Source organism: Chlorocebus sabaeus, chromosome 24 (genome assembly GCF_047675955.1).
Source record: "Chlorocebus sabaeus isolate Y175 chromosome 24, mChlSab1.0.hap1, whole genome shotgun sequence".
In the NCBI taxonomy this organism is placed as follows: Eukaryota; Metazoa; Chordata; class Mammalia; order Primates; family Cercopithecidae; genus Chlorocebus; species Chlorocebus sabaeus.
The window spans coordinates 912,452-924,619 of record NC_132927.1 but is presented as its reverse complement, the minus strand read 5'-3'; positions in this window follow the sequence as shown (position 1 = coordinate 924,619).

Genomic DNA, 12,168 nt, shown 5'->3' with positions numbered 1-12,168 from the left:
CCTAGATGTGTGACCAAGCTGCAGGTGCCAACCTTCCTGGATGGGGTCCCTTAACACAAGGGTGGGAAGGCCCCAAGCTATGTCCAATGTGTAGACATCTCCTGGTTGATCCACCAGTGGGACTCTGAGTCAAGAGAGGAGAGCCAGATGCAGCAGGAATAACACAGCCAAGGTTTGTGGCTGGAACTGAGAGAGGATGCTGGGAGACAAAGGATAGTTGAGTGAAGATTTTAATGAGGAAGAAATAGTAAATGCAGGCATCAAAGGTAAGGTGAGATGGCATAACATGAAGTCCTCCCACCACATTGAGCAAAACATCCCTCTTAGATGCCCACAGGTCCCAGGGGATTTGCAAGCCGGGGTGAAGTCATCAAGGGTCCAAACTATCTCTAACAATGAAGGAGAACTTAAGGGGAAAATAAAATACCATTAAAAAATACTGAGAGAAACATTGCATTGGGCATCAGGAGCTCTGTTTTCCAGTTCTGACCCCACCACTTGAGCCATTTGGATAAGAGACTTAATCAAAATAGAGTGGTTTCATAGCTGTCAAAGCACTCAAAGCTATAGTCATTCAGCAGATTCAGTGCCAAATGACTTCCTATTAAAGGTGTTCTAGTTAGAACTTCCCACTTTGATCAAAAAGTTAACACATAGCTGATCACAGACCCCAAGTACTTTGGAGGGTGAGACATTGTCAGATTGCTGTGATAAGTAAATAGAGTACAGTGTGAAATTTCTAGAGGGCTGTCAGAAGAGAAAGCCTCTAACAGGAAATGCCAAAAGATCCTCCCAGTAGATTTTTTTTCCCAGAAACTTCCTAAGAATCGCTCTAAATGTCACTATGCACGAACCCACTTGATCATCTCAATGGAAATGCACCTTTCAGAAGTTTGACTACGGCCCCAGCTATTGGTCCAAAACCTATCGCTGTGTTTGTGCTGAGACCTTACCTCCCCAGGGCTGTTTCCAGATCAAAACTGAGCATGACTGGGACTGAGGCAGGCCCTTTCCTGGGAAAGAAGGGCCTCCTCTGATGCCCAACTTTGACTAGGAGTGAGACCTGTGTGTCAAACTGATCACTCTCTTGGCCCCTTTGACTTCCTGCCCACCTCAGACATTTCCCAAAGAGATCTCTTGCACATGTTTTCCCATCTTTTTTTCTTTTCTTTTTCTTTCTTTCTTTTTATATTAAACATATATAAATATAAATAATTATATATTTTTATAATTTATATATTTATATATAATTTATATAATTATATGTTATAATTAAATATATAGGAATTAAATTATAATAAATTATTTTAAAATTATAATTAAATTATGTTATAATATATTATAACTTCTATATATTTAATTTTATATTATATTTCGAGAGACAAAGAGAGAGAGAGATAGGGTCTTGCTCTGTCGCCTAGGCTAGAGCACAGTGGTGTGATCGTGGCTCACTGCAACCTCAACTTCCTGGGCTCAAGCCATCCTCCCACTTCAGCCTCTCAAGTAACTGGGACCACAAGTGCACACCACAGTGCCTGGTTAATTCTTTTTTTCTTTTTTTTTTTTTTTTACTTTTTGTAGCAGCAGAGTCTACCTATGTTGCCCAGGCTAATCGCAAACTCCTGGGTTCAAATAATCCTCCTGCCTCGGCCTCCCAAAGTGCTGGGATTACAGGCATGAGCCACCATGTCCAGCCTTCATCCCATCTTGGTGCCTGCTTCTTGGTGGGCCTGGACTCACATGGCTTATTAACGAGTCATAACTCATCGAATGAATGACTGACTTTTTTTTTCACTCAACTGTTTAGCCTTTTCAGGCAGAGCCGCCAGGTCAGTCTCTAGGTGAAAACAGTATTAAAAATTTCACCCAGCTAAACCAAAGTAGAGATTTGGATCTGGAACTAGCAGTGGGTCCCCTTTCTTGTATCTGTGTTTTTTGACTAATTTGCATTAAGGCTTTAAAAGCTTCGGGGACTAGAACTCAACCTGTATTAATAACTGGGGGCCAGGCATGAACAAGTATGACTAGCACACAACTGAAGGAGCAAAGAGAAGCCAGATTAGAATGAGGCACTAGGTACCTCTGAGCATCCACTTGTGAACTGAAACTATCCCTTTCAAGCAGCTACCTGTCAGTGTTTACCTGCCTTGGGGGAAAACGTGGTATTTGTGTAAAAGTAAAAGCGTTGACCTTCACACATTGCTGGTGGGAATGCTCTATGGTGCAGCTGCTGTGGAAAACAGTTTGGCAATTCCTCAAAAAGTTACACACAGAATTGCCATATGATCCAACAATTGCACTCCTAGGTATATACTCAGAAGAATTGAAAGCAGAGACTCAAATAGACATTTACAAACCAATTTTCATAGCAGCATTATTCACAATAGCCAATAGGTGGAAACCACCCAAATGTCCATCAAAAGATGAACAGGTAAAAACAAAATGTGGTATAGCCATATGAGATATTATTCAGCCTTTTAAGTCATGAAGTTCTGATGCATGCTACAACATGAATGAATCAGAAGACGTTATGCTAAATGAAAGATACCAAAATAAGAGGATAAGTATTGTATGATTCTATATATATGAGGTACTTAAAAATGTGGCAAATGCATAGGTAAAAAATAGATTAGAGGTTGCCAGGTGTTGGAGGAGAGAGAAGTAAGGAGTTATTTTTTAACGGTTGAGAGTTTCTGTTTGGGATGATGAAAAAGTTTTGGAAATAGTGATGTTTTCACAACATCGTGAATGTGATTAATGCCATTGAATTGTACACTTAAAAGTGGTTGAAACGGTAAATGCTCTGTTGTATACATTTTACAATTTTTAAAAATTAATACAAAATACCAAAAAACACTGATTTGTACACTTTAAATGGGCGAGTTGTATAGCATGTGGTTATCTGAATAAAGCTGTTTTCTAAAAAAGCAGAAGCACTGGAGCAGCTCTGGGCCATGAAATCTGGTGGTGGGATCCCGGTAAGAGGGTCAGACCCAATGAAGACGGTGGCTATTTCCCTCTCTGTTGGCAAGTGGATGGCAGCAGCAAGGGCCCACGCACAGGGCAGGTGGCATTTCCTGAGCCAGGTGGGCAGCTCCAGTGGTGTCGTGTTAACCTGTAGGAAGCGCCTGGAAAGAGGCTTGCAAGTAAACAACAGCAAAGCACAAGCCACCAGAGGAGTGAAAAGCAGTTCAGAGGTGTTCTGGAGTGACTCTTAAGTGAAGAGTGACCCCTGGAGGGCTCCTTAAAATAACAGATGTGAGGGAGACCTTGAAAAGGGACAAGGGGCCAGGTGTTTCACATTTCCCCTCGTGAGAACTGTCAAGTGAAACCTAAATACACATGCCAGTGTGACTACAATTACTCCCTACATCATTTGTACTCCCATGCAGTCAGTCCAGGGATGCATGGTATTTAAGTCAAGAATTGATACAATCATGTAGATAACTTAACAAATAAGAAAGACAAACTTTGCTTTATTAAGACACACTTCTTACACATCTGATGGTGATTGGTCCCTTCTGAAATCAGAGCTTCTGTCAACATGAATGAATGAAATGTTCATTCATCCTAGGAGAAGGACACAAAATACTGAGGTAGGCGTGATGATGTTAAAATAAGTCTCTATATTCTCAGTGTTGGCCATGTTTCCTCACATTAAATTTCCACGTTAAAGCAACAACCAATGGATAGACTGTCAACACAACTCTCAAACGCCTACCTGGCTACTGCCAGAACACACTGAAATGATGTATTTATATGTAGATAATAATATAAGCTATATATACAGCACAACTAACTGGTAGTAGTATTATGGAAAAATGATTATCTGGGATTATTGTTACTGACAATGCATTTTTTGTTTTTAATTATTGGAGAAGATAACATGTGCAATTCACCATAGATAAATGGGTTCACAGGAGAAAGTTTCCCTCACAGTGCCCCTCCTTATAGAAGCAACCATTGCTCCTTATACAAGCAACCATTGCTTCTGTAAGCAGCTATTGTTCCTTCTGGAGACTCAATACGACTTTCAATCATGCTAAAAGTTTATTTGCATTTGGGATAGATCAATAGAGTCATCCTTAGAGACAAACCTCTTGTAAATTGATGTTTAACTCACAAACACAAATATATGTATTTGCAAATACATACACACACACAGGTTAGTCAAAAGTCTCTAGCAGACTGGAAAAATAACAAAACAATGGGTTCATCCCTGTCTAAAAAATATATCAAAATGTATAGAATTTCTAACATCTAAAAATGTTTGAATATTGATGATTGACAGGATTTTTCTGGCAGTGTTTTGTTTTAAAAAAGTGGAGTTGCCCTGTGGAAATAAGTGCTTTTTTGTAGTGACTTGGACACCACATACTGTGTATGGTATATGTAGAAATAGCCACACAAAATAGTTATACCTTTAAAACCATTTTTCTCCTGGCCCATTACTCTGCAGGGGTAATTTGAGTAGGCATTGATGATGATAAACACCACAGTTTAGAAGATGTTAAACCAACCTTATCAGAGCTCACAGAGAGAAACAAATTAGGCAAACTGCAGTAATTTCAGCTAATGAAGTTTGATTCTAAACATCCAGATCAATTAAGCTTCAAGCACTTGCTTGGGTTCCTGCTCTGTAAGGCAGTGAGGACCTGCTAGTTGGAGGACGGGCTGGGAGGACTCATAGAGGTTTATAAATAAAGATGAAATAAGCATTCAGTGCTTCCTGGAATATATTTCACAGGATCACATCATAGGAAACTGAAGGGAAAGCAGATGCTTCATGTGGAAGGCGCATCTGTGTGTACCCTCCTTATTGACGGCCTCCCGGGTTGCAGTGCTCTAAAGACCCGGTATTGTGAGAATGTGGCCAGCCTTCTGCATGAAAGCTACCCTGTAAGAGAATGGGCATAAATGAGGTTAAATGGCTTCCATGGAAGGGTGGGGATTCCAGAGACTGGAAGTCAAAAGACTGAGAGAACTTAATCCTAGTTCTGCCAGGAACTACTGTGTTTTCTATCTGAGTCTTGGTTTCCTAATCTACAGAATGAGAGATCTAGAATGGATCATTTCTTCTGCCTCTTCAGTTTCTTAAGGTCTCCATTTCAAGCCAGGTCTTCCTCTGAGCTGGTGAGAAGTTCTAAGTGCAGAAGTACGTATCTGTGCTGGATGTGCATGCAAGAGCACACAGCTGCAAATGCATGTGAAAAGATGGAGGAGAGCAGGAAGGAAAGCAATGAGGAAGCAATTTCCAACCTGGCCGTCTCCTGAATTTGGATGGATAAGTATGTTTTTAGAGACATTAGCCTCCATTGGTTACATGCCCAGTCCTGTCCTGAAACTAATTCAGACCACTATTCGCTATGGTGGTGGCAAGTTGGGGATTCTCACCAGACACACATCTGAGAAAACTCACCCTTACAGTCACACTTACATATTTGCCCCACCCACAGACTCAGGCTGAAGGTGTCAATGTTTTATTCCCTTCCATTTCCACTTCCTCTGTGTTCCTTATCACCATGGACACCCACTACCCCCACCTTGCTCAGAACTTCCTAGAAACAGATGGCAACCTAGATAAGTGGCCTCCAAATATTTTTAGAGCACATATTCCCTATATGTGAATATTTACTAATAAAATATACATGCATTAGTGGTATACTATATGATTGCATACATTATAAAAATAGAAATTAAAATCACATAAGTTTATAAAAGATTAGAAATAGACATCTTCATTTTCCTACTACACTCAAGTTTTGTCTCATGCTCCCCCTGGATGCATGCATGACATAAGGTCTGCATTTATGTCATTGACATCGGACTGATTTGGGAATGAGCCTTGACTCTACCCCTTACCAACTGTGGGGAAGATAACTAAGCCTCAGTTTCCTCATCAATAAAACGATACTGTGTTTCTGTGTGGTGTTGTCAGAAGTATTTTGATCATCGAGACATTTTCTTTATTTCTCTTCAAACTCTTTTGTCTCATTTATTCACTCATGCATTATATTATTTATTCTACAAATATTTATTAAGCATTGTTAATGCTTTAAATGCTGTTCTGATTGATGGGAACACAAAAGGAACCAATACAGTCAAAGTGCTTGCCCTTGTGGATTTTATGTCTTAGTGGGGAAGACAAAGAGTAAACAAATAAACATATATGTCAAGTGATGAGTGGTCAGTATTACAGATATAAAAAGGCAATATAAAGTGGTATGAATGACAGCAGGAGCTATTTTGGATTGAGTGACCCAAAGTGCTTGTTGAGGGGTGACATGTGGATAGAGACCTGAATGAAATGGTGAGAGAAGGCATCTGAGGGATTTATGAAGAGCATCCATCCAAGGGACCATACATGTGAAATTTCTGAAGCAGAAACGAGCCTGGCATGTTCTAGGACCAGTAAGAAGTCAATGTAGCCACAGCAGAAGAAATAAGTTAAGCAGTAACCAGATTACCTTGGGCCTTAAAAAAATTTTGGGGACTTTCAGTTTTATTTGGAGTATGCTGGAGAATTGCAGGAGAGGACTAGAACCACATCGAAGGTCAGTTAGCATGACTCCCAGGGACTCCTGGATAACAAAGCCTAGATCTACATCACTGCATTCAGGAATCACTTGGGTCAGACTTTATCAGCCATCTAAACCTATGGTGGCATGCTGTTCTCTCCAGTGATCTTAGATATTGGATAACCCTGAATGTACCTGATTCAGCAGAGTTGGGCTCCGATCACAGTCCATACCAACAGACACACAGAACTCTTTCAGTCTCGTACTATTCAAACCATTAAAAAAGAATGAAATCATGGTTGTTGTTTTTTCTTTGTTCGTTTGTTTTGTTTTGTTTTATTTGAGATGGAGTCTCATTCTGTCACCAGGCTGGAGTGCAGTGAAGCGATCCCGGCTCACTGCAAGCTCCACATCCTGGGTTCAAGCAATTCTCTTGCCTCGGCCTCCCAAGTAGCTGGTACTACAGGTGCATGCCATCACATCCAGCTAATTTTTGTATTTTTAGTGGAGACGGGGACAGCAACATGGAACATGCAGGAACTGGAAGTCATTATCTTAAGTGAAACTACACAGAAACAGAAAGTCAAATACCACTTCCTTTCACTTAAGTGGGAACTAAATAATGTGGACACATGGACATAGAGTGTGGAAGGATACACCTTGGAGACTATAAAGTGGGGAGGGTGGAAGTGAGGTGAGGGACAATAAATTACTTAATGAGTACAATGCACATTATTTGGGTGATGAAAGCCCAGAATTGTTTCAGTTACACTGAAAGCCCAGAATTGACCACTATGCAATGTATCCATGTAACAAAACTGCACTTTGTAGTCCTTAAATTTATACAAATTTTTTAATGAACCTAAAATGAGATGGTTGAACTTCCAAACATTCTGGTGTGACAGTCACTCACTCAGACATTGCTATCTGTGACTTGTGGCTAGCTGATGAAGCATTTTGAGATTGAAAAGCTTACAATCACCACTTGTCCAGAAAAATGTTGCTAATACATTTGATATGTAGTCTACAGGGGCTTTTACTATCCTTTAGAGAAGTAGATTTCATTTGATTTACCCAAGTGTACAAATTTCTGATACTGATCTTTCTGTCACTCTGAGCCTACTATTGACACTTGACCATATAGAATAGAAACCCAGTGTCTGTGTAGTAACTAGGACATTGCAGGGCTTGGGGCAGGGACTAACAAGATATAATTTGTATGCTTCAAAGATCTCTCTGTCTTCTGTATGAGGAGTTTATTCTAGGGAGGCAAGAATAGAAGCAGGGAGACAAGTTAGGAGAGTATTAGGATGATGGTGCTGGTGATGGTAAGAAATTGCGATGTATATTGAAGGTAGAACCAGCAGAATTTACTCATGCATTGGCTATGAAAGGGAAAAGTGAAACAAAGAAAACTTGGAGGCTTCCTCCTGATTACCTGGGAGAATACTGATGGTATTTATTGAGGTAGGGAAGACAGGGTATAACAGGTTGGAGTGAACAGAGCACTCAGGAGTTTTGTTTAAGGCATATTAAATCTGAGATGCTTATTGGACATCTCAATATGTATGTGATATATATATGAAATATATGTTTGGTGCTCAAAAGGAAGACATCCCAGTGCTAAAGACATAACATCTGGGAGTCTTAGAAGATTGTATTATTGACCCCAGCTATTTGCTCTCTTTCTGGCCATGTGACTTTTTGTTCCAGGGATGACTATACCTTCCTTCCTCATGGAATTTGTGTGCATGTTCTGGCCACCCAGATGTGAGTTTCCTAGTCAAACTAGAAGTTTCTGATGTGATTATCTGGTTTACTTCTGTTCCTATGGTTCCTGCTCTCCACTGTAAGAACAATATGTCCAAGATAAGGGTGGCTGCATCAGTCTGGGTCCTGAAATAAAAAGACACATGGACTTGAACACAGTTAAGCTGAGCGGAGTCACAGATAATCCCTCAGCCCTCATGTAACATGAACAAGAAATCAATAAATGTTTATTGTTGTTAAATACTGATGTATTGGAGTTATTTGCAACCTCGGTAAAGGCCAAATAATAGAAAAATTGGTAACAGAAGTGCTACCATATCTAAAAATATAAAATATGAGGCATTAACTTTAGGACTAGGTAGCAAGGAAATTCTTCCAGGAAGCTGGACAAGTAAGATTCATGACATTCAGTAGTGAAAAGTTTGGTCAAACTGTGTCTTCTAAACTTGGAAGGCAGATAATGTTCCTAATGGACTTGTTGCAAATGGACAAATATAGAAGGATTAAAAAATTGAAAGAGAGCATGATGGTAATATGAATAAGAGGTGAGCTCGGACACCTGTTTCAATGAATGAAATGGAAAATAGGCAGCAAAGAAATTCTGGGCCTTCAAGGTTGGAAAATAAAATCCTTCTCACCTCCCACCTATAAAATATAAAATTTAAATATTCCTTGGAATAGAAAGACCTTTTAATAGTCCATCTCAGGGCAAAGACAGAACCAAAGATGTCATGATCAGGACTATGTTAAGATTTCTGGTTGAATTAAGGTGACTTGTAGAAACTTTTTTTCCACCATTGGACAAAATGGCTCAGGGAAAAGAGATCAAGAGTATGTTCCTATGAAAGCATGATATACTCATACACCCATAATCGAGTCTAGAGAAACTCTTTCTTGAAATGAGTAATGATTGTGTCTATTAGAACACAGATCCAACCGGTACCAAATAGATTAAAACAATACAACAAACTGTTTCAGAGAGTTAAGTTGTCAAACGTGCTACCAGTCTGTGACTATTTGAAAAGCAAAGTTGGCCCTTAGGCTAATTTTCTTTTAGTTAGAGACAGGGTCTTGTTCTGTCGCACAGGCTGGAGTACAGTGGTGTGATCACAGCTCACAGCAACCTCAACCTTCTGGGCTCAAGTGATCCTCCTGCTTCAACCTCCCAAAGTGCTGGAATCACAGGTGTTAGCCAGCCCTTAGGCTAAGTTTTTATGGGCAAGAATATGATGTATTCTGGGGGAAGAATATGTATATGTTCAATGTTGGATCATGGTAGATGGAATTATTATTCCCAATTATTTCTTCCCATAGTCTAATAGGATGATTTATCCTCACTCACTTTCTGTCATGTGAGTTGTCTTCCCCCTTTGGAGGGACAATGTGTCTCCACCTCACGTATTAGGATACATGAAATGATTCAGTCAATAAGATGTGAGGACATGCACATATCAGAGAAAAAGCTTTAAATATGATTTCATGGTTTGTGTTGAACTCTCTTGCTCCGTTCTCCATAATAAGACAACATATTCCAGAAAAGGGCTCTTCAATCTAGGAGAAGTCACACTGAGTTTAGCAAAGCTAAGCAGAGCCACAGCTGACCCACAACCTTAGTGTAAATGGTCAAGAAATCAATCGTTTTTATAAGGCAGTGAGATATTGGGGCTATCTGCTACTGTGACAATAGTTAGTTAATACAAGAGTCATCTGTGTATGGGTAATGTATTTAAGGCCATGGCACTCAATGAGATCACATAGGGAATAAGTATAGATAAAGAAACAGACTAAGCCTGGGAAGAGGAGACTCCAGGAAAACAGACTGAGAAACCGTGGACAAAGATGTCAGAAGGAAGCAGGAAAGAACCAGATGAGAGGTCAATTTAAAAAAAAAAAAAAAGGCTTTATGAAACAGGGCATAGTCCGTGATGTCAAATACTGCTAGGGAAAAGAAAAAGATACAGAAATGATACTAAATTTAGCAAGGAGGAGGATATTGATGACTTTAACAAAGATGATTTCCATGATTTCCATTAATTGGTGGGAAACATAGATTGGCGAGAACTGGATATAATATAAGTTGAGAACATGAAGACAAAAATACACATGATGTTTGTTATAAATTTTCATTAAAGGGAAGCAGAGATATGAAGAAGTACCTGGAGGGAATGAAGACGTTTACACACTTCCGTCTTGTTTTGTTTTCCCAATGAGAGATAACATAGGATGTGTATATGTGGATGGGGAAATCCAGTAGAAGGCCATCATTTCAAGGTAAGATGATGCACTAACTGATGCTCAGATGAGCAATGAATATGCCATATTTAATATTAGAATTTTTATATTGATAGTGTTACATCATATCATTGGCAAAAAACACAAAGAAAGATATTAAAATACTGTCATGCCAATTATTCTCTCCCCTTCAGTTCTCCAAGGACTGTGGGAGGAGCACCCACAAAAAATAACAAATAAGAATTAAAATATCCTTTACTGATGGTGTACAAGTGCCCCAAAACTCCAGGTCAAAGTCCTAATAATGGTTGACTAAGACCCTACAGCTCAACATTCTTGTCCAAGTCCTGAATCCAATTAATGGGATTTTATCCTCTCTAGGTAACTGCAGAAAGGTCAGCTGAAGACAGTAATCAGTCCTGAATTCACTTTCATACTCCCATGGGATGAAAGAGAGAGCAAAGGAGCAGGAGCTGTGTTTGTGTTTCTTACGCCACAATAAGAAACTGCTCATACACTCAACGTCTTGAGTTCCAGTAATTCATATGATTCTTCATACCCGGAAGAGAAGTTAGCAAAAGCTAGAAAAGTGTGAGTAAAGTTGGTCATGCAGTGGCAAGTTCTCCTTACCCTATGTTAGGAGTTTGTAGGTGATTGTGCTATTCTCCACGGACAACTCATTCATATTTAACTGGGAACCTCTGAACAAAATATCCTAATTCAAAGGCATGGCCTTCTATAGTGTAAATTCTAGACATCAAGGCACAGTACTTCTAAGTCCTTTACTTCTCTAGTAGTAAAGCTGGTTCATGTAAAGTTCAGTCTCCTCTGGGGGCCCTTGCACGTCCGTCATATACAGGTTATTTACTATAAAACCACTAGAAAAATCCCTTATGAGGTCTTCTTCCTCCTTCCCAGGATATTCAAATGGACATTCTCTTTCCAAACAGCCCATTACTATCAAATCACTTGATTTTTATTGCAAAGAAAGAATAATTGCACCGGAATCCAGTGACCATGCTTTTTGGGTAGCTCACAGAGAATTTCATAATTCAGAATTAATTAGGCAGGGAGCAAGAACAAGAGGCATATTTTGGTGTATTAATTCATGCCAAGTTCAAACTCATTCCATCTCTGTTGCCTGGTGTGAATAATTATGCCATTAATCCCAGGCAGAAGGAGAGCTATTGTGACTGCAACACATTTCTAAAGCAAACAAAGAAAAATGTCACTTTTCCCTTTCAACTAATGCTCTGAATACAGCTACATAATAATAATTGTCCTATTTATTTATAGGGCATAAATTCCCTAGGGCTCAATAAGCCATAGGATAAGCAAAATGCCAGTTAAAGAGAAAAGAAAACAGAACTTTTCCAGTTATTAATAATTCTGAAACAAAGCACTGGTTGGGGAAAATGACCAAGAGGAGAAACTGAAAATCTAAGGAGAGCTTGGAAAAGGGCTCAAAGAAAGAGACAATTGTGTGGCTTTTTCCTTTTCTTCTCCCCTCCTGTTACACACTCCCACTGTGACTCAGAGGGCCAGCTGTCTGGGGGGAAACATTTGACACATTTTTAGTGCCAAAGCAATGGCAAAAACCACAATAACTTTTGCACCAACCTAATAATCAACCCTGAATGTGACCCTG